This window comes from Lissotriton helveticus, chromosome 7 (genome assembly GCF_964261635.1).
Source record: "Lissotriton helveticus chromosome 7, aLisHel1.1, whole genome shotgun sequence".
In the NCBI taxonomy this organism is placed as follows: Eukaryota; Metazoa; Chordata; class Amphibia; order Caudata; family Salamandridae; genus Lissotriton; species Lissotriton helveticus.
In genome coordinates this window covers 1,605,117,579-1,605,139,871 of record NC_136068.1, presented here as the reverse complement: position 1 = coordinate 1,605,139,871, position 22,293 = coordinate 1,605,117,579, and the positions used below count along the sequence as shown (strand labels likewise).

Below are 22,293 nucleotides of genomic sequence, written 5' to 3'. Positions count from 1 at the left end.
TTCGAGAGTCCGTTGCAAAGATCTTGCGTAGGGATACATTGGGTTTTCGTGGCAGGGGGATTTACAAAGTCTTTCACGATGGTGAAAAGAGTTTTAGAAGAGTTCTGCGCCTGTTGAATCAGGTTGGAGAAATAAGCTCTCATCATAGAGCGTTTCAGTTTATGGAATTTGTTCCGGGCAGATTTATAGGCCAGTTTAGCAAGAGGGTCATAATTTTTTCTCCATTTGCGCTCCAATTGTTTACATAAGCTCTTCTCCTCACGAAGCAGGGAGGAAAACCAAGGGGAGGAGGGACGTGATCTGGAAGAAGACAACGGAACAAAAGGGGCAACGGAATCAAGGGCCGAGGAAAGGGTCGAATTAAATCTTACAGTTTCATTGTCAAGGTCTTCTAGATGGTTAAGTTGAAACTGAAGACGTGCTTCTAAGGACTCGCAGGTGACTTTGGTCAATCTACGACTACTGTCTCTGTGAAGAGAGGATGGGGGAGGAGGGGAAGGGGAGGTGATGGTAAAGGGAAGAAGGAAGTGATCAGTCCAGGTCAGGGGAGAAGGGGACAGGACAGATATACCAGGATGATTAGAGAAAATGAGGTCTAATGTGTGACCTGCAATGTGGGTCGGGCCTATAACTAATTGGGGCAAGGTAAGTCCTTGTAAAGTTTCCAACAGAGAAGAGGCTTTTGTACAGGAGGAATTATCAATATGGAGATTGAAGTCTCCCAGCACAGTAAAATGAGGGTGTTTAAGTGAGAAGTCAGCAATAGAATGCGTCAAAGCATTGAGAGAGGAGACGGCAGCTGCAGGGGGATAATAAACCAGGATACCGGCACAGATGGTACTTGCCGAGTCCATAATTGTAAAGTAAGCGGCTTCGATAAGGCCGTGATTGGGGATTTTAGTAAGGTTCAGTTTTAAATGAGATGTGGCAATTATGGCGAGGCCCCCCCCCGGGCTTAGAGTTTTCTCGGTTAATGCCAGTAAAACAGTAGCCAGGAGGGATAGCCAGGTTAATATCCGGTTTAGATGAGTCTTTGATCCATGTTTCAGTAAGAAACAATATGTCCCATTTATGGGTATCAAGTAAGAGCCAAATATCAGTGGCGTGGGCTGGGAGCGATCTGCAGTTGATTAAAGCCGCTTTCAAGATAGCTGAGGGTTGGAATTGACCCCTCGGGGGAGGTTGAGATGCATTAAGAACAGCCGGGATGGAAAACTTGCATTGTGAACAGGAGTAGCCGGTTAATTCCAAGCTATTGGGTTTACAACAAGAAATTGGGCTACAGGTATTGTAACGAAGGTGTAGCAGTTGATCAGAGGTCCAGGACATTTTTGGGCCATTAGAGGCAGGGGTTCTGGCACTAGGCGCGGGTCCGGCGCGGACGGGCGCAGACGGGCTTGCCTTAGGCGCGCCTTGGCGCGCCATCGGCGCGCCCGCTGCGCCCGCCCGCTGCGCGGACGGGATGGTCCCTTCTTTTTATCCATATCCCTCTGGCGGTGGGAGGAGGGTGGGAGGCGTCCAGGAGCTGGAGCGCTACCCTGCCTCCCCCCAAGATGGCGGTTCCGCGTTCTCCCGGCCGGCGAGAGCGCTGTGCTTGGCTGCGCCGGGGGAGAGAGATCAAGGTCGGGCCCCTGGGACGAAGCTATCTCGTCCGGACCGGTAAAGAGGTCAGAATTTCAATAAAAAAAGCTCCAATTAAAATATTAACAGTATTTTAAAAGTGCAAATCTGGTGGCAGCTGTACACAGGTAGTAATCACCACGCATACACAACACACTCGTAATCAAGTTAAAAATCACAAGCCATAAAGAGAAAGAAAGTGCCCCCGGCTTTCCGCCTCAGGGGTGAATGCAAACAAGTAATCTGTAAGGTGAGGGGGCGGGAGAACTTAAGTAGTGAGGGAGGGCGGGAGGCGTCCAGGAGCTGGAGCGCTACCCTGCCTCCCCCCAAGATGGCGGTTCCGCGTTCTCCCGGCCGGCGAGAGCGCTGTGCTCGGCTGCGCCGGGGGAGAGAGATCAAGGTCGGGCCCCTGGGACGAAGCTATCTCGTCCGGACCGGTAAAGAGGTCAGAATTTCAATAAAAAAGCTCCAATTAAAATATTAACAGTATTTTAAAAGTGCAAATCTGGTGGCAGCTGTACACAGGTAGTAATCACCACGCATACACAACACACTTGTAATCAAGTTAAAAATCACAAGCCATAAAGAGAAAGAAAGTGCCCCCGGCTTTCCGCCTCAGGGGTGAATGCAAACAAGTAATCTCCTTATGTCCTGTGTGGTTAGGGAGGGTTCGGGTTAACGAGCAGGCGGCGCCTGCCCTTGCTGCATTTTTGTTCCTAATAGTGCACGCATGCGGGGCAGATTGTAGGCTTTTGTGAAAGTATTCATGTTAATCGCAGTGCCATTATGCGCTGCGATTATCATGAATCTTTGACAAAAGCCTAAAATCTGCCCCGCATGCGTGCACTATTAGGAAAAGGAATGTAGCAATCTAAAGCGCGGCGTGTTCTTTCACACATCGCGTTTGACTTTGCTAACAGTGGGCATCTGTGGGGCTGAATGTGGGCCTTTGAAATAGTTTTCATGCTAATTGCAGTGCACACAGGCGATGCAGTTAATAAGAATACTATTTCAATGGCCCATATTCAGCCCCGCACTATCAGCAAAAGGAATGTAGTGTCATACACAACGTGTGCTTTTAGAATCATTTGAAAGCACATGATGTCTTTAAACCTGCAGTTCTTTAGCTAATAGTGGGCAGCTGTGGGCTGAATGTGGGCTTTTGAGACAGTATTCTTTGTAATTGCAGCGCTAGTGTGCACTGCATTTTAACAAGTATACTATCTCAAAGGCCCACATTTAGCCATGTACTATTAGCAACAAGCATTGGCAAAGCCAATAGAACTCGGCAATGCGAGAGCTATTGTCTTTGTCAATGCTAATGTTTTTTAGCCGTCTGTAAGCGCAAGGGGGGCCATCGCCTGAAACAGCGGGGGAAGTGATGAGGTAGCAGGAGCAGATGGAACTGGGAGCCTAAGTCACAGCCGTCAAGGTGGGAAGTAAAGTGACGTGGGCGGGGACAGCCTGTGTACATAATTAGATATATACTTCTATAGAATTACATACAGGAACTTATACAGAGACATGCAAAGCCAACTTAACAGAAAAACGCACCCATGCACATATAGAGGCATTCACACACCCAGAGGTACAGACACTTGGATACACACATTTATGCAAACACGCACACACACAGATACATGACCAAAGATGGAGACACACAAACACACACATAAAAAAAACATGCATAGAAATTAGTTACTGCACATAGCACTGTTTTTCAGGCAGTCAGAACCATTAAACAATGATAACGAGGAGGAATGCGCAGGCAGCAACAAATTGAAAAAAGTATTGGCAAATATAAAGTGCTATGGTGCTACAAGCTTTCGCAATGCGGGCAGTCCTGATTACACACCTATTTCTAACGTCAGCAACATGTCTACTAGAACCGCGTCCTACATTCGAGCATCCGTCATGAGAACTGCCCCTGCCCAGGTGTGGGTGCATGTGGCACTAAACCCACCCTACAAAGCACAGGGCCTCCTATTTTTACCCATTCTCAAAATGTGCAGAGAAGCACCTCTTTCATTCTTTAGAATTTCAAAGAACCAAACTTCTGTTAATAACTCTTGAAGTAACCCGACACGTATTCTACTGAAGAATTTATATAGCGCTTCATATTGTCTTGGGATGCATGAGGCGCTCCAATTCACAAATCAGTGGCTCATGCCCTTTTGGGAGTGCGTAGCTGCAAAAACAAGTACATGATTTTATTGCTGTAAAAGGGCATGATTTGTAGTTTGATCTGCAGGGAAGAGTAAAGTGTGAGGCAGAGACATGCTTGTTGCGCTGTGATAGTGACTTCCCCCCTCCATTCGTAAGGGGTTGTCTGAGACTCTATGTGACGTGTAGCTTATAATAATAATAATGTTCAGTGTTGTGTGGTATCAGAATTTAGAGTGCTTATTGTAGTATCATTGAATGAATGTAGACATAGAAAGCTTGTGAATAAGTTTATTGGCTCAAGAGCAGCACAGCGACAAGAGCAAGCTACAGCGTTCAACTGACCAAACTGTCAGCATTCCACTCCTAGCCTCAGAACTCCCAATACTCAGGGTTCCAACTACCAGTGCCATAAGGGCACAATTACAGAATACTACATTATCCTCATTTCTGCAAACAAAAAGAAGAAAGAATAGGGGATAAAATACAAAAGAAGACAGAGAAGAAAAGAAGAGAAAAGCGAAGAAAAAAGAGAAAAAAGAAGAAACAAAAGACAAGGTAAAAGCAAAACACAACAATGGCAAAGAAGAAAAGTTGAATTATCTGAACCTGGCAGGAATCCTCGATACTCTCAAACTCCTGCGAAGTACAGGCGTCAAATTATCATTACAACATTTGTTACTAGGGTTAGTGGTTTCAGAAGTGACATCTTTAACTTTGACAACTTTACAGACATTCCACCAATGGTTGTTGTTAACTCGCACAGCATTGCCACAAACCTTGTTGACAACAAACGGTTCAGAGAATTTACTCCTGCCCTTGGCGACATGAACAGGATTCTTAATGCGAACAACATCACCAGCACATATACTATGAGACACCACCCTTTTCCTCTCATCAAATTGAATTTTCTGCCTAGTCTGTGCTCGGAGAACATTTTTCCTTACAAAACCATCGATGCCATCTATGACATTCATCTTGACCCACTTGGACATCCAACCTGGACAAATTTTAGTCGACGGTTTCCTCCCTCTTAAAAGTTCGAAAGGGGAGACGCCAGTGGAAGAATGTGCTGTGGTGCGATAGAACCATAACATAGAGCTAACAGCATTCTCAAGTACACATTTACTGGCAATGGCCCACTGCACACAATTGTTCAACACACGGTTCATTCTCTCGACAAGACCATTGGCCTGGGGATGATACAAGGAACTCTTTTTGTGAGATACGCCACATTGTCTGAGAAAGTACTCGAATTCAGAACTAACAAACTGTACCCCATTGTCAGTCATAACACATGAAGGGAAACCTTCTCTGAGAAAAATATCCTTCAGGAAAAGAACGACATTGGCCGAGGAAGGCTCATTGATGAACCGAACCTCAGGCCATTTTGAATAATAATCAATGACCACGATAGCGAAACGTGAAGAGGAGGGTAAGAGGTTAAAAGGACCAACTAGGTCAACTCCAATCTTTTCCCATGCTCTTTCTGGAAATTGAATCGGTTCTAAAGGGGGCGTTCTCACTTTATGACTTTTGTCGGAATAGTTGCATATAACACAACCATCAATCAATGAATCCACACACACATCCATTTGAGGCCACCAAAATACATCACGCAACCTGCGTTTGGTGAATGTTTTCCCTAGGTGACCTTCATGCGCACCATCCATAAGCCGTTTCCTCAAACTCTCCAGAGGAATCAGCCTACCGCATCGCAAAAGGATACCATCCTCCACAGTGAGTTCATCGGCAACCTTAACATACGTCTGAAACTGTCCAGAGACATACTTCTACCTCGGCCAACCTGATTTCAAATAGTCGATGACACGAGTAAGAACAATATCCTTTGACAATTCTCTTCTCCATTCAGTTTCATTCACAGCACACATGCCCTCTAAATCTAACGCAGCAACAAAACAATCCTCCTGATCGTCTTCCTTCTCAACCTCAGAGTCGTTACCAGAAATGGGAAAACGTGAGAAGTAGTCTGCTCTGACATTTTTCGCTCCTGGCAAATAGGCTATGTCAAAATCATACTGAAGCAACTTCGTTGACAATCTGGCAATCCTAGGGGTGTGCTCCTTAATCTTTTCGCCAGACAAAATTGAGACTAAAGGACTATGATCCGTATGTATGGTGAAATGACTACCCCAGAGAAAAGAATTGAACTTCCTCACTGCCCACCAGCAGGCCAACAACTCTTTCTCGATGACGGAGAAATTCATTTCGGCACCACGCAAAACTCTTGAAGCGTATGCAATAGTGTTGTCGACCTGACCAATTTTCTGGGTAAGCACAGCCCCCAGACCAAAACCGCTTGCATCCACAGTCACAACACATTCCTTATTGGGATCAAAAGCTCTAAGAACACTGTCACTGACTAGCTGAGACTTGATCCATCGAAAAATTTCATCACAGTTCTTATTCCACACAAAAGGTACATTTTTCTTAAGCATGTTGGTTAATGGTTGAATTTTAGACGCATAGTCTTTGATAAATCTAGAGTAAAATTCACTCAAACCTATGAAGGATTTTAAACCAGATTTATCCAGGGGAGGAGAGGCATCAACAATGGCCTTTACTAAACCAGGACGTGGTTCAACTCCATTGTGTGAGACTACATGACCAAGGAATTCCATTTTCTCTTTAAGGAAAACACATTTCTCTCTCTTAAGGACAACACCTTTACTTTGCATAATGTCTAACACTTGATTTAAAGAGACATCATGTTCCCCTTTGCTTTGGCCAAAAATTAAGACATCATCTTGGAAAACGATTACCCCAGGAGTATCCTCGAACATTTGACTCATTAACCTGTGGAAAACTGCTGCCGCTGAGGCAAGGCCGAAAGGCATCCTGCAGTATTGAAAACTGCCAAAAGGCGAAACAAAAGCAGTCAAATGCCTAGAGGACTCACTCAACACCACCTGGTGGTATGCAGATGCTAGATCCAATTTGGTGAACCATCTAGCACCCCTGGTAAGAGTCAACAAGTCGGTGATTTTTGGTAAAGGGTGCGAGTCAACCCAGATGTTTCTGTTGAGGCTGCGTAAGTCGACACAGACACGCAAATCACCGTTCCTTTTCCTAGCAACAACAAGGGGAGATAACCACAAAGATGACTCGATTGGTTCTATAATTCCTTTTTTACACAAATCCATCAATTCCTTTTCCAGACTCTCTCTGACACTAAAAGGGACACCCCTGACTTTATGCTTGACAGGAATGGCTCCCTCCTTTACTCTAATCTCGTGTTTGAAATCTTTAATTGTTCCGAGTTCTTTACTGAAAACAAAAGGAAACTTATTTGCTAAACCTACGACATAGTCATCGGTTTCAACTACTGCTAAGCTTTCTAAACTAAGGTCATCTTCATCCATCCCGACTTGTTCTTTAGCACCTGGTCTTAAAACTAACCGAAATAAACCGCCATGGAACCAACCCAGAATGTTAAGACCCTTGATAGCCACATAGACTTTTCCAAAAATGTTCCTCCCCCTGAACTGAATAACATCCTCGAAATAACCATGCAAGGCTATTCTGCGCCCCTCAAAAGATACAGGAGCTCTGTCGGGAGGTTCCAGTTTCCTTCCTGGCCAAGTTTCATCAAATAACTCTTGGGTGATCATAGTGACCCTTGCACCTGAATCTACTAATAAGGAAATTACTTTATTACCCACACCAAAATTTTCATAAGGGTCAACGCAATCAGAAGGATCCCCGGTAATGACACCATCATCACGCACAGCTATGACCATGTCTTTGTTGACTTGGGTAAACACATCAATAGGATTCTGCCCCTCATGAACCACCACAACCATGTCCCTAAGGTCATCTTGGATGGCATTAATGGGATCTTGACCTTTGCTGGTGTTTTCATAGAATTCTGCAACACTTCCTACCCCAGTAGTGTTAACCTGACTTTGAGACCTATTAACAAAATTAAAATTTCCCTGCCTGGGGTTTTGGCAAATTTTAGCAAAGTGACCATATTTCCCACAGGTGCGACACGTAGCACTTCTAGCCGGACAGAACTTATTATTCTTATTATGGGAAGGATTTCCACATCTATAACAAATGTCACGTCTAGGATACAAGTTCCTTTCGTTGCGTTGTGAATTGAGAAGATTGTTCTTTTCAAAATGTTGTTGAATAGGACTAGTTCTGGTTTCTCTGTTCTCCTTGGACCTTACAATGGAGACTGTCTCTTCGCTCTTTCTTTCAAGTTCTTTAACTTCTTTCTTCGATAATTCAATACTTTTAGCTGTGCGAATTATTTCTTCCAGAGTAGGATTTCCTAATGTAAGTAATTTCTGTTGGATCGACTTGTCAGTGCACTTACAGATGTATTGATCCCTAATCAATTGTTCTCTGAATCCTTCAAACTCGCATTCTGCACTCAATTGCCTCAGAATGGACACATAAGTTTCCACATCTTCGCCTGGGAGTTGTTCCCTCTTGAAAAACTTATGTCTTATCACAACGAGGCTTGGTTTCACGTCAAATCTCAATTCCAGTTTCATCCTTGTTTCAACATATTCATCGATGTCATCTTCGTTGTTTCTCACTAGTGGAGGTAAGTGTTTAAAGATTTCTCTCCCTTCGAAACCCAATGAATGCAACAGAAGACATTTCTTCCTTTCTGCGCGATATCTTGAAGCGCCTATGGCACCCAAATATGTCTCGAAAGCGTCGAACCACTTCCTCCAAATTATCGGTAGATTCCCTGGTGTCTCCAGGAAAGGAGGTGGAGGAGAAACTGACTGCATGGCGAGTAGAAGGAAGATAAGGTAACAATGTTGAATAAAATAAAGTTTTGTGATGTTGCTGTGCCAATTAATAAATAAAAGACAATGTTATCTTATAAATGTGCTTGGGTGATAGAGCACTAGTTGATAGCTTGTAATGAGACACTGGTTGATAGCTTGTAATATTACAATACTGAATGCAGGAGTTAATATTTCAATGCTTTAAAATTGCTCGGTTTTTTTTTTTTTTACAAGTTGTTTGAGATGAATGTCAAAAGTTATGGTGGAGGATGTTTTTTTTATATCCTTTGCTCAATAGCGTGTAGCACACAAAATTATAGACTACAGCGTCTGGAAATTAGATGTGAAGAGACTTTGCCAATCACGTCTAAATCGTGTTGTTAAAATGCCCGCTGTGTGCGTGATCCCACGTTGCCAACCAAAGGCGTCATTGTTGACTGAAGTCTTTTCTTAAGATGGCCGTCAGAACGTCAGCAACGTGACTAAACGTTGCCAACCAAACGCTTCTCTCAGCGCCAACCACGACTGTTGCGAAGCTCTTCTCCGCCCTTCAGCTGGATGCGCAGCGCGAAGTAATCAAACACGGAACACTTATCTGGCAGTGTCCGTCGTCGTGTGCTCCGCTCTGACCAAGATTCCTCATGTGGGATTCGTTTTCTCGCCTATGCTGAAATTCTTCCTCCTCGCCGGAGCTGAAGTTTTTCCTTCTTCTCCGTCGAGGCTCCAAATAACGAGGTGAGTCAGCAGGTCCGTTTCATGCTCTTGAGCATCGTCGCCATATTTTCTGTAGTATCATTGAATGAATGTAGACATAGAAAGCTTGTGAATAAGTTTATTGGCTCAAGAGCAGCACAGCGACAAGAGCAAGCTACAGCGTTCAACTGACCAAACTGTCAGCATTCCACTCCTAGCCTCAGAACTCCCAATACTCAGGGTTCCAACTACCAGTGCCATAAGGGCACAATTACAGAATACTACACTTATGTTATGGAGCTTAGAAGGGTAAAGGGCAGAGTCGGCCCTGCGCGGAGCCATGAATATGACTGACGGGTTAGGTAAATAGGAGAAGCGTTCACCCTCATAGGTTGCTGAGATATCTCATTGGTATCGTAACAGAGTGAGGTTATAAGCGAAGATTCAAGGCGCTGTAACAATCCAGCATCACTCCTTTACCACCCTCAGGAGGATAAAAGACTGAGCGGGCCAGCTGGGAGTTAATTTTTTAACTTTCATGTATCGCATACTTCTCTGCAGTGAGGCAATTAGTCCACTGAGCTATCTTGCAGGGCCACACTGGTACTGGCACCGTATTGTCCAGTTAAGAGGGAAACAGAAGGAGAAACGTCCACACAGCCTGAGAGTGTACTATCAGCTAGAGAAATAGAAAGACAGATTTAAAAAAAGAGGAGCGTAATTGAAATAAACAAAATGAACGAAATGACAGGGGACAGAAAGAGCGAAGCAGACAGTGTGAGAAAGGGAGAACTAGCAGGAGACGTAGAGAGGATGCAACAACAGACAGTGAAAGAACTGGGAGCCGGAAAATAAGAAAAGCCACACGGGTCATTGTCAGGCAAGACCCAGTGCTTGCACTTTGTGTATTAAAAGGCTTCTCCAAGCCGCCCACAGCTAGATTCATCTAGTGCTATATCCATGTGTATTGTATATATGTAATCTTGTATAGGCTCCCAACATTTTCTCACCCTATGAACAGTGCTTGAGTTGAGGATCTTTAGTAAAATCTTAAGGTACCATAGTTGGAGTCCTATGCTTTTCTAAACCCGAAGTGTACTTGCCTGTGTAACCAATTCATGTCATGGCGTGTGTGTCAAAATTGAACACCTGCCTTTAGACCCTTCATGTGGTGCTACAGGTGTGATATTCGGCGCTGCACCCACACATGCGGTCTTGTTCCTGGCGCACATAGCCTAGGCTGCAGTGCACAGAGACCTTACACTGCCGCACACAGAGGAAAAAAATTAGAGGGAACATTGCTCGTAAACCAATTTTCTGTTAGCAAGTTTGCTCTTTACTAGCGCCTCCCCTTTCCCGGATTTCATTTTGTGTTTTTGTGATCATTAGTGTGTTTTTTATTTAGAGTAAGGGGTGGTGGTGTAGTTCTCACTAGAAACTTCAGAAGCAACACGTTTTACACTATTTGCATCTTTGTTTTTTTCCTTAAAGAGGAAACATCAATAACCACACAAGAATCTCAACAACCCAAAGGGTCACGAAATTTTGGGCAAGAAGAAACAATCAGCAAGGAGCAAAATGTACTGCAAATGAGGCTGAAACGTATCCCTTTGGCCTACTAATGTCTGAACTGGCAGCGCCTCATTGAACACTCGCTAATTGCCAATTAACCACTGAAGTGCTAAGCAGGCAGCCCCCTGTTCTACCGGGCAGTTTCTACGCGGGCTGCCGCCACTGGATGGCGATTTCAGGGGGCAGGGGCCCCCCATCTAGTGACGCAGTCACTTTCTCCAGCTCTTCCGGATAATTACAGGAAGCACACTGGTGCTTCGGGAGTGAAAGAGAGAAAGAAAGAGAGAAAGAGAGAAAGAGAAGGCGAGAGCGGAGCAAAGGAACAGGCCTTGTTTGTACCAGGGCTTCTACCATCAAGGGACACATACTGCTTTTCTATGTCCGGCAATGTGTTTTCTAAAGCTAACCATATTGGTCTACATATGAACCAGCCATTACTTTTCCCTGCCAACCTCTGAGCTGATCAGCTGACCTGGCTGGGGCAGTGGTATAGCATTTGTCTAGAAACAAGCTGTCTAATTCTAGTGCCTATCAAACGTGCCTAATGTAGTACTATCTTCACATGCAGATAATGTTGTTTCTTTCTACAGTTTTGCATCCTCCATACAGCCGTTCCACCATGTTATCCGTCACCAATGATTACAATTGCGGGAAGAAATCAATATTATCGATATTAGAGGCGTAGACGTTCAAGATAGTTACATCCACTCCATCCAAACCCAAGATGTACCAACCCTGCGTGTCTACCTCTGTGTAGATCGTGCGAAAGTGGACCCAGGTGTCGCTAAGACTGCCTCCCCACAAGCGTAGGAGGAAAAAGTGGACATGATCAGTTGCCCCCTCCATCTTTCCTTCCATTTGTCTGCCTCAGTGTCTGTGAGGTGCATCTTTGGCAGGCATGTGATGCTCACTCCAATGTGTCTTAGATAGGATGCACCCCATATCTCTTTACATAACTGGCCGGGCGCCCAGACATTCCATGTAACAATCTTATAGGTCTGCACCATGCAGGCAAATAGAACCCATTCCGCATCTCATGTCCGCACTTTCCGACATGCCAATCATCACGCTCTGCCCGCATCCTTGTAAGTGTAACTCACACTTTCCATAGCATGACAGGTACCATAACATTAACAAGATCCCCCCTCCAGGACAATCGTACACAAATAAACAAACGAGTCAAGATGGCCCACCATTTTTAGCAAAAGCAGCCCAGACACCCAGTTAGCGCATGACACATCCACTAGTTACCTGCCTTATTGGAGTCTTACGTGGCTGTCTCACGTTGTGGTCTCCCCCTCGCCTCGATGCACTTATGTACCTGGAGCAAGGCTAGGCAGTTGCACCAAGATCTGGACAACATCACTCTGAATGGGACTATGTAGAACCTGATGGAGTCGGGACAGGGCCCTTCACCCAACTGTTCTGCATGTTTGTCAGGCCATCACCATCCTCCTGCAACTACACAAGCATGCTGTACTCCTACACCAAGATTTGTGAGTCCTTAGCATCTCCTGCAGAAGAGTGTTCCTGGGAGACACTCCATTGTGCTGCTCTCTGCTATAAATGTGCGTGTACCCCGTCCAGTCCTCCAAGAGCCACAAATTCCTTGTGGTAGCTTGTCCTATTGCTCTAGCCACTCCCAATCCTCCTCAGGTTGATCAAAGAAATTGTTTTTTACCTGCTCTACCACTCTGAGCCATTCCAGCTACAGCAGCATGTACGACAGCCTCACGAATCTAAGCTTTTGCTTGACCTCCACGTATGACTTATTCTGTGATTGTACTTCCCGAGTATAGTTTGTGAAGATGGCGATGTTGTGGTTTTCATATTTCAATGTGCTCACCTCCCGGGCTATTTTAAGTATGCAGTCCCTGACACGATAGTTAAATATTTGTGCAATGAGGGCCCTGGCTGAGGGCGCATCGTCAGAGCCCTGTGTGCTCGTTCTACAACAAACATAGGGAATAGTCCTTCTGTTTTGAGTGTGGTAACAATCCAGTTCTTCAGGAAGGATTCTGTCAAGGCACCCTCCGCTCTTTCCAGGAACACCACCTGATGCAAATTATTGTAGCAGGACAGTCCCTCTTCGTCTACCGCCCTGTCTTCAAGCATCTTTGCAGTGGCTATTAGCTTTATGGCTCTCTTAAGGGTGATGATTCCCCGGTCCGGCCCTCCAATCGTTTGTTAAGTGACAGTTACTCTCCCTGAATCCTACCTGAGGCCTGTGCACAGGAGGCCCACCTTAATAGCTACTTTATCAATCATGCCCTTCAGTACTGTGCGGGACCCCTGAATTGCTTCCATCAATGAAGCTCGAGAGTTCCCCCTCCGATACAGGGGTCGGGCGCCCCTCTGGTGCGTAATGCCCTGTGGAAGTCCCTGCGGGAGCGCATGCTGGGTGACTGTGTTTCGCTGGCCCATTGGTGCCTTGTCTTTCTTCACTGTCTACTTCGTCACTGCCTGGTGTGTCTCTGATAAACGTGCCGTATGTAAGTGCTGCCTTGCTGTCATTTGGGCAGTCTGCTGGCTCCGCTGCCCTAGTCTGTATACTTTTCTTCACTTCAGGCCACCTCCACTTGCATTTGCTTGCCAATTAGCACATCCAGATTCAGTGGGTTCAGTCTGTGCGCTTCCCTCTGAGGCGAGCACGGTGCATCACGTATCCAGGGCTCACCCAGGTCCAGCCTCGGCGATCCTGCCTGGCTCTCTCTGCCTCACATGATGGTGCTCCACAGCCCACTGCTAAACGAGGATCAACCCCTTAATGTTCTGATTGTCCACCGGGTTCATCCGCTGTTGTTCATGCCGCTGCTGGGCACCCATGCATCTCTCATTAGCTTCCCAAATCACCCCCGGCACGCCACAACTACCCTCACATGTTCTGTGCAGCAAGATCTCTTAGCGGGCCCTCAGCGCCCCCAGGTTGTCGCTCCAGGGAAGCCCAGTTATTGAGGCACCCTTCTACTCAGTGGGCACCAGAGTGGTGGTGTCCAATCACCTCCCTTGCTTAGACCCCTCCTTAACAGTGTCCCCCATCCTGTCTGGAGAGTTCTGGGGTCCCCGCAGCCGTATCCCACTCACCCACCTTAGGTGTAAATACTCTGCCGCAACGGTACCATTGTACGCCTGCTCTGAGGGCTTTACATGGGAGCACTGGTGCAGTCTCTCTTTGCAGCCCCCCTGACCGAGTGGTCAATGTAAGGCATGTATCTTTAGGCCCCGGACCCTGCCCGTGTACATGTCTGCTTTAGGGTAATCCAGCCTCTTCTGCGTGTCTGCCACCCGTCTTTTTCTGTCCCGTTCCCCCTCAGGGGCCCCGTATGCAGACTTCCTCAGTGTGTGACTTCTCCCCTCGCCTGCTGGCATCAGGGTCTTCTTCACCCAGTGGTCCAATTGCACCCACCCTGCAGCAGCCGCACACTACCGGGCAGTGGAAGCGGTCGAGCTCTCCAGGGTCCAGCTGTCTCTCCTCTCAGTTGCGGGGAGGGGGCAGTGCGCACCACCGCAGTAGCATCTTTGGCCTTATCTCACACGCCCGCCTGGGTCGGACGAGCCCCACCTTTTCCTTCTTGCCCCCCCCTCCATTATATTTTGTTGCCGGGCACCTCTAGGGTTTCACTGGTGCCCCAGGAGTCTACTTCTTGGGCTATTGGCCCAATCACCGCACACCGCTCCCGTAGAGCTGGGACACCAGTCCATGCGGCCTTTCCCTATTGGGCATCGCATTAGCCCATAATAGCACCACTCGCTCCAACAGTCCCCCAAATCCCCAGACAGGGGCATCAGGATAATGGGCTCCTCTTCAGGAGTCGAAGTGTGTTGCGATTTTAAAATTTCAGCACTCCTAAATAGAGAAGGATGCAGGATCGTTGACGGGGATGACGTAGCTTAGGCTTAGTGCATCCGATCGGTCATCTTGACACGCCACGCCCCACTGATCAGGTGGTTTGACTCAAAGAACAGATCAGAGCACATAGAGTTGTTGAAGGTCACAATGTTACAGTTAAATATCGACTTGTAGATACATCATATCAACTAACAAAATAACATGACAATATTTTGTGGTCCATAATATTGTTTCGATGATCTGGAATTGATATTTTGACTGTGATATTGCTGTAGTACACTCTGTGAGCCCATTTTTAAACCAAAATGTTTTAATTTTGAACTAAAAGATGGAGCTTACCTCAAAGTGAGAATGTAAAGCAAGACTGCCAAAAAAGTAGTCATGCACTATTCAGAATGAAAATGGAGTAAGATGTGGCGCGCAAATGTGCGTACGTACATATGTTGTGGAGAGCTTCTGTGTAATGGTGGTAGGAGATATCTGGGTACAGAGCTGCAGGTCTACACACCTGGAGCAAGCATTGAAAAAGCCAATAGGTATTGCCATTTGAACTGATTGGGTTGGCAGATGCTTGTTTTTCCAATGCTGGGTTACATGCTGATCATCGTCACATCACTGTTTTCTACAGCTAGAGATCACAAATCCTTGCAGCTCCAATATAACTTGCACCCTTTTATTACTGTTCCAAAGATGAGTCACAATGAATCGAAAAGTAAGATTGAGTAAATGTTACTTTGCTTTTTTAGGCGGATGCTGCTCAGCATGGGGAAAACAAATATTGGCAAAAACAATAAATTCAAAAGGTGACACTTACTGGCTTTGCCTATGCTTGTTACAGGTATGAAGGCAGGCCGCTCTATGCCTAAATATTTTGTTCCACCCTTCCACAGAACCTCTCCACAACTTATAATCTGTAAGCACACATACACGTCTTATCTTACTGTGTTGTATTCTTTATATTGTGTACTTGCACACTGAATACTCAAACAAAATGTCCACAGTTCAGATTCCAACACCTACCGTTTTGTGATATGAATAAATAAAGTTCAGAAAGTTGTGCCCAGTGCAAGATGTTAGAAAAAAAATGGTGTGCGGGTAGCGAGGCATCGATTATGTGAAGGAAGAGGAGTATAAGAAGTAGTCTGGTATATTTTGAGGTGGGAGTGGCCTGCTCAATGAGTAGGACGAATGCTGGGCAGCTTATAAGAGAGACAACATAGGCCCCGATTACCAACTACAGGGTGAGAACTTCTGTTTAAACCCAAAACCGGATTCAAGTACAGCAGTGTTTGCCCATGAGCTAAATTAACGTGTTATTTGTCCTTGAGGAAAGTGCATATCCCCACGTTTCTAACAGGTACCACCTGACCAGTACCTAGTTGGTATATGGCACAAATTTCCAGTTAGCACACCCTGAAATACCCCAGCACGTTCCAGGTTGCGCAAATCAGCATGCCAGTGACGGGGAGAAGAGGAAATGGCCTAGTCGAGAGAGGGCAGCTGCTGAATCCAGGGCAGTTTGTTACAGATGTTATTAGGTTGTCATATGGCCTACTCTCAGGGAGAGGGAATGATGACCAATGACCACAATAAAACAAAGAGCCACAACAAAAAAGAGGAAGAGTATAGCGTAAGAAGGAAAAGTCATATGCATGAGCCTGAAGGATCACAATGTGCGAGAAAGTACCATAGCCCCAGAGGAAAAGACTATTATGGGAAAAAGAAATATCACCCTCTGAGTAGCAAAGATTATAATGGGAAGGAGAACTCTGTGTTAGAAAGACCAGTGTGACAGGGTAGGACCACAATGTGAGGTTAGGACTGTCATGTGAGGGAACGATCTTACGGTGAGATAAACAGCTATTAGAAAGATGTAGTGATGACTAGTACAGGAATCGAGTTGTAAGAAGATTTAATGGAGATACATGCAGGTACTAGAGTGAGACAGGGAATAAGCATGAAAGGATAGACAATACTACAGTGAGAGGAAAGAAACATGGTTTCAGGAGAAGCACCACAGTGAGAGAGAGAGAAATACAGGTGTTTAACGGGGAGGCCTACCAAAATATGTGAAAGGGAGGGGGTTAAGGTGGAAGAGCGTTAGTCTGCAGATCCATGTTGGATAGAAGTGACTGAGAATCCCTAAGGATGCCCAGGAGTTTAGGTCATGACACGGGATCCATAGATCCGATGGTGAGCAAGTCCTTGGGTATCTAAGAAAGAGAGAAATGCGTTCAGAGACCGGACCGTGGGATCTTTATTGACCTGAAGGTATGTGTCAGAAGAGGCACGTGATCTGTAATGTAATATGTGTTTCCAGTCTTGGATCCTGCTACTGGCATTTGAAACTTTAAAAAACGTAATTTACTGCAAATTTATAACCAAAATAAGCCCCTAATGCTAACTACACAATGATTCTTGTAAGGTTACGATCCGCAAATGGGGGGGGCACTTATTTTGGGGTGCCGGGCCAATTTTGCACCCTAATCCGACCCTGAGTAGGAGACTATAGTCATAGTGACAGGAAGGATCACATATAAAAGGGATCGGACTTAAAGAGTGTAAAGAGAAACGGGAGTGGGGAAAGACCAAAGAGATAACGGTGCATGGGGAAAGGGCCAGTACCTCAAATACATGGCATGTGAGAGAAATAAAAATAAGTGTGAAAGGGAAGGACCTCGGTGCGAAATAGAGCGTGAGCGGCAGGACTCCAGGGCTGCATCCTTGAGAAAGGGCGGCGCCCCGCAGTTCAAGATCCAATCCAACAACTCCAAGACAGAAACACCCAACCACACCCCCAGAATTTACATTACAGACACCCTAGCGTCCACAAACACACACAAGCGAGCCCATGGGCCCTTAGAGTGCTGAACAGTTTCAGTTCATAGTTTTCTTGTGAAAGGCAACCAAGAAAACACAGGGCAGGAGTGCTGTCATGCAGACACACTACAAACAGATTTGCTATCGTCTACACACATTCGTGACATTTACACAAACTCGCATGCAGGGGCCTGCAAACACGCCGTCATCTACAGACAAGAGTAGACTCAGGACGCGCACACAAAAATAAGCCAAATGCAGAGACCTATCTACAGGCATTCACAGTTTTGCACAAACATGCAGAGGCATTAACACAAAGACCTATAGTATGGAAATGCATTATAACTATTTCGTGTACAATTGCATATGCCCCTTCAACTGTCCTTCTAATGCTCCCCCTTAGCACACACACACACACACATCTCCCATCATGCACCACAAGCATGCCAAAATAAACAGTACCTCTTGGCAACACCGCCAGCGCTTTGAACCGGCATCAGCCTCCCTGTGCACGTGTCACCTCGCCTCCGCTCTGCCCTGAGGTATTTGCACTGCCTCTCTCCCCGCATTCTCCTTACCGCTTTGCGCTGGTCTCCCCTCTCAGTAGTTCTTTCTTCCACCTCTTCTCCTTCGCACCTGTCTACTTTTCCCGGGCCCCTCCTCCCCCCACCGCCTCAGGCATACTGCTGTCAGTGGGCGCGGGAAGCAGCGTCCAAGGGCGCGCGCTGACAGCCGCCAGATCATGTCACTCAACGTGAGTTGATTCCACGTCGCGCTTACCGAGTAGTAACGTGAAGCGCTGATCTCTCCGGTCCGACTCAAGAATATCCTTCAGTCTGTTTTCACCGCATGTGTTGAATCCCAATCCAGCATGGAGCCTGAGCCCAGGCAGCACGCGCTCGCCTGCTGCCGCCGCCCTGAGCCGCGGTCTGTCTTGCCGAGGGTCTTCGCTCCCGGGGTGCTCAGGCGAGGGGTCGCAGAGGCGGCACAACGGAGATGGGAGCGTGGCAGGACACACTTCTCAAACAGGTCATGCGGCGGCTCGCCTGCTCCCTCTCAAACAGAGTCAAAATTGCATCAGCCAGCTGGCAGGGGCGGGCCCTTGGCATTAGACCGCCCCTTGCTGTCGCGGTCTACACCCTCTTACTAAGTTCGCTTCCCCCCTAGTGTGTGCCATCCTGTCACTCCTCACATTATGGGGCATGTCTACCGTGACAATCTTCTCCTCGACAGCGAGACATCATGCTGTTTACAAATCGTGTCGAACACGCTGGCACTGCGTGAGCTGGCAGGGCTGGGCATGCCAACATGTTTGTCTTTTTCATAGCAGTTACATATTGCATTCCACCATTTCTCTCATGAAGTAACTTCTCACCTCTTTCTTTTTCATCTCCCACTCCTTTCATTCTTATCACATTTCAGTCGTCCCATCTAAAACTCTGATGTTTTCAAATGTGAATCGGTAATGAACCTTCTCACTGTTAGATATTCTGTGTACATTTAATTCCTACTACCCGAGGCAAGCTTCCCTTTCTAAATCTTTTTGATCTGCAAAGAAAATGTTCAATTCCTTTAAATATAAGCATGTGAGGATTACGCTCCAACTTTCTTCACTTTGTCTCTTAGCAGCTGTGAGAAAGTGGTTCTATATATACTGGACCAGAATAAGGTACAGTGTATATAGAGCCCACAAACCCCAGATGTATAACCGAGGCTAGAGCCAGGTGTGACCTTACTCTTTAAAGTGGTAACTAGGTCGAGCAGTAAGGCAGAACCAGAGGACAGTGTAAAGCATTTTTTGTACACACTCAGTCAGCAAAAGGTTTCACACACTCAAAGACTGAACTCCAGGCCAATTGTTTTTATATCAAAGATATAGTTGGGGGGCGTGGCTTGGCCGGCGATCGTAATGGCCGTGCTGCGCTAAAGCTCCCGGAGTTATGTAGCCCATCCGACACTGTGGGATACGCTTGCGGCCCGAATTTACCATCACTGGGTGTCGGAACCCTGCAGCACCCGATGCAGACCTCTCGAGCCCTGATTTGTTCCGCCTGAAGCACAAAAACACCCGGAACACTCGGAGAGCCGTGCGGCCGAGGGAAACACAAGATGGAGGCCCGGTGAAAGTTCCCGGCATCTCTCCCGACTGCTGACTCCGCGACTTGTGGACTGGGACCGGCGGTTCGACCTCGGGACTAGTGAGATCATCGATCCTGCCGGCAGCAACGGAGAGCGGAGAACCCGAACGAACACCGGCGTGCTGCGCCCGACTTGTCCTACAGCCCGGGTGCCAGGATTGCCGCGATTGCGCTGGTGGCGAGTGCACCGGTGGCTACCTTCCGCGTTGTTGCTGCGACACGGTGCGGTAAATGGCGGATACCCCATAATTGCCCCCCCGGCTACATCGGATAAGATCCCAGCAGTAGTCTGCCCTCCCCCTCCCCCCGCCTTGCACTGGCCTGGCCGCCCCCGACTTTCTCCACGTTACACTCCCCGCCCGATCTGTAGTGCGGGGTCGGGTGGGAGCCCGGGGGGGTACGGGATTGAGGGCACCAAGAGAGCGGCCGCGGGGCATCCCCGACATCTTCCACAGCTGCCAGTTTTATACTCGGGAAAACGTCGCCGACCAAGAGGCTTTGCACCTGGGGAGACCCTGCATCCCGCTGACGGCGGTTGAGGACGGACGGCTGAGCGGAGTACCTCTCGGCCCAGAGGCTGGCACAGCCGCGATCGTGGGGGCGACGTATGGCACAACAGCAGCCTTGTGTGTAGCTGCCACAGCTGGCTACAGTGAGTGGTGACCACCTGTATTGTCTCCCCCGAACCACTTTAGTCCCAACACTACCATTGAGCCGCTTCCCCTCCTCCCCGCCGCATCGTAGGCGTGCCGTAATCTACAGCGACTGGACGAATAGACAACCTGGTGGAAACTATACTAATAGACCTTTTTGGAAGGGAGGCGTTCACCCCAAGTTTTGTAGTACAACGCGCACACAGGTCGCTTGGCCCAAGACCCAACCCTGGCCTCCCCTCGAGACCCATCATCGCCAGGATACTAAACTTCCGAGATCGGGACACTGCGTTGCGGATGGCCAGAGAGAAAGGTGAACTCAACTTGCAAGGCTCCAAACTGTCACTATATCCTGACTTTACCACTATGGTGCAAGACGCCAGGGGGAAATTCCAGGGTGTCAAAGCTACTCTTCGGAACTTGGGATTGAAGTATGGAATGCTATATCCCGTCGTACTCCGTGTGGACATTAATGGACGGTCCCATGTGTTCGAAAGCCCAGCGGAAGTGCAAGACTTCTGTCATACAAAAAGCTCGGTAAACAACAAGAGAGAGAGGGTTTTATAAATAGAAGGAACACTCTTGGTCCCCCTGGGTTATATAATCAAATCAACAAAAGAGAGTGCCTCTCAGCGAGAGGAGGGGTAGGTAGATAAGAAAGAACCGAAATGGATTCTTTTAGAAGGCCCTCACTCACCACCTAGTGGTGACATGCTTCATCATAGGGCCCCACCGGGAAGGTCTAAAACCAACCCGGTGTGCTTCGACGCCAGACTTACTGCGGAGCTGGTACGTGAAATTGTGCGTGGTGAGTGGAGTGAGTTAAAAATGAAGCAGATTGTAGCCTAAAAACTTTTTATTCATAGGCCAACCTGGTACGGTTAAAAATGAAGCGGGCAGTTGGAAAGCTGGATAGATTAGTCAGCTAAACCCTGCTAGGTGAGGTCAACATGTTTCTGCCTGTGTGTATGTAATTTACTAGGACTTCGTCAGGACCGTAGTGTAGACCCAGGCGGTATGAGCACACCAAGGCTAACCCTAATCTGGAGGTCATAGTGTGAAAAAACAAAAGCAGGAAAAAGAACATTTAAAACCTGCTTGTAGGCAAGATACTCATGATTGTCAGCACCCAACGATTATTAGAAGTGCGAATTTTGATTGCCCCATGGGTCACAGGAGGGGGTGGTGGCTAGTAGGCACACCGCCATCAAAGCCAAGCACCCATTTGGTAACCTGGACACGCCTCTGTTACCGGGCCCCGTCCATACATACAAGCTCAACAACAAGGGCTCACCGGATGCTGTTGCCTCCCCCCCCTGCTGAGTGGGTCTGATGCCAGTGCGGACCTGTTTTCCACGTCTGACCCCAGCTGAACAGTATCCTTTTTGACCATTGGTGCCGCAAGTGTTCCTTAACAGTATTTTCTGATGCATTGATTACTTGTTCTTGGTTACTTAACTGCTGGATACCGAACGTCCACCTATTTGGTGTACACCACTGACCTGTGTTTATCGTATTGTCATGTACCCCAAGGGTTCAGTTTTGCATAAACATTGTATGTTCTGGGTACTGTGGGTTATTGTTGACAGCTGGATATTGCGTTTCCGAATGGGTGGGAAGGCTGGGTGGGGGAGGCGGGATGGGAATTGTTCTTCTTGCAATGCACCGAGTTTACACTTTATACGGACATTGACACACTAGCAGAGTATAGACATAGGCTGTTCTTCTATATTACGCTTCACCTGCAATTATGGCACAAGTAGGACACACTGTTGGCCCATCCAATATCACCCTGGCCACGTGGAATGTTAGAGGCTTGAACGACACTCGGAAAAAATGGCAGGTCCTACATTACTTGAATCGTCATAACGTAGACATAGCATTGATACAAGAGACTCACCTCCCCTCTATGGACCGATCCCGATTTGCATCCACATGGGGCCCAAACTGCTATTTCGCGAATTATAGCAATTACACCAGAGGTACAGCTGTCCTGGTCCATAAGCGACTCC

At 47.1% G+C, this 22,293-nt stretch overlaps 1 protein-coding gene across 4 annotated transcripts in view; it reads right to left on the bottom strand.

Annotated features, from left to right (window-relative positions):
• LOC144770579 (sodium-dependent neutral amino acid transporter B(0)AT2-like) overlaps window positions 1–22,293 on the bottom strand; it is a 392,280-nt gene that overhangs the window by 152,528 nt on the left and 217,459 nt on the right. For 2 of the 4 annotated variants that reach the window (XR_013598931.1, XM_078655227.1), the window contains exon 1: window positions 18,271–18,611. The exons of the other annotated variants lie outside the window; for them this stretch is intronic. The gene's annotated coding sequence lies outside the window, so the exon portion shown is untranslated. Of the gene's footprint in view, window positions 1–18,270; window positions 18,612–22,293 lie in introns of those variants that run through there. 4 annotated transcript variants of the gene reach the window in all.